Source organism: Octodon degus, unplaced genomic scaffold, assembly GCF_000260255.1.
Source record: "Octodon degus isolate 3935 unplaced genomic scaffold, OctDeg1.0 scaffold00385, whole genome shotgun sequence".
Taxonomy (NCBI): Eukaryota; Metazoa; Chordata; class Mammalia; order Rodentia; family Octodontidae; genus Octodon; species Octodon degus.
The window spans coordinates 71834-73167 of record NW_004524961.1 but is presented as its reverse complement, the minus strand read 5'-3'; positions in this window follow the sequence as shown (position 1 = coordinate 73167).

Genomic DNA, 1334 nt, shown 5'->3' with positions numbered 1-1334 from the left:
TGCACATCAGGCATGAGGACAAATCTCCAGCCCCTGTGCCTGCTTGCAGGCACTTTAATACACTGAGCTACTTGGCCAGCCCTAAATATATTTCTAATACATGTCATACCATTGGATTTTTTACTTTATCCATTCCACCAATGCAAATTTTTTGCTTAGAGAATTGAGGTCTTTCTCATTGAGAGTTGGTACTGAAAGTTATTGATTCCTTTCATTACATTTTTTTCCTCTTGTTGGTTCCATTTTTTCCTTGATCTGCCTAGATTCTAACCCTGACAGGTACATTTATTGTATTCACTTTTCTATACTATTAGCGTCATTATCTCTTTATAAGATAACCTTGAAACTTTCTTGGAACACTGGATTGATGTTCACAACACCACAGTGTACTTTTGTCATGGAAAGATATTATTCTTCCAACAATTTTGAAACATAATTTTGCAGAATATACAGATTTAGGTTGAAGTGATTTGCTTAAAACACTTCACTTCAAGCCCCTCTGACTTTTAAGCTTTAAAGTCAGATGTAATTCTGATGGGTTTATAAGTAATTTGGTCATTTTCTAATCATTTTTGTTATTTTTTTATTTTATTATTTTTTTTTGGTGGAACCAGAGATTGAACTCAGGCCCTTGTGCTTGCCAGGGAAGCTCCTATTCTACTGAGCCATCTCCCCAGCCCCTCTCTAATCATTTTTAATATTTGATGCTTGTGTATGACTTTTGGATTTTTTTGGCAGAACCAGGGATTGAACTCAGGTCCTTGCACTTGCCAGGGAAGCGCTTATTCCCCTGAGCCATTTCCCTAGTCCCTGGAATTTTGAGTATAATATATTCTGGAAATATTCTCTTCTAATCAAGGATATTTGGAGTTCTGTATCATTCACTTATTGGTATGTTAAATTCTTTCCCTATATTTGGAAATATTTCCTCTCTTATTTTTATTAAAGGATTTTAGTGCCATTTTCTCTATCATATAATTTTTCACTAATTACAAATAAACTTGGAATAGTTTTCTTTGTATCACGTAGCAGCTTGTAGATCTATTTTCTATTTGCTTGTTATTTTAAATGTATGTCAAAATAAATGTCAATAGGCAGCAGTCTTATCTTCTATTTCTTTTTTTTTCATTTTCATGAGAAAAAAAGATAAAATAGCAATGAAATAGTTTCAAAACAGGTTAGTAGGATAGTTACAATAATTAACACATTGCATATTGTTGTTTTCATAGTATTTAGTCAGAGGACAAGATGCAGATATGATGTCTTTCTCTAAACAATATTAGTATAAATCTTTCTTCTCAATGAACTAAGAGAAAGCTGTATATCTATCCTAA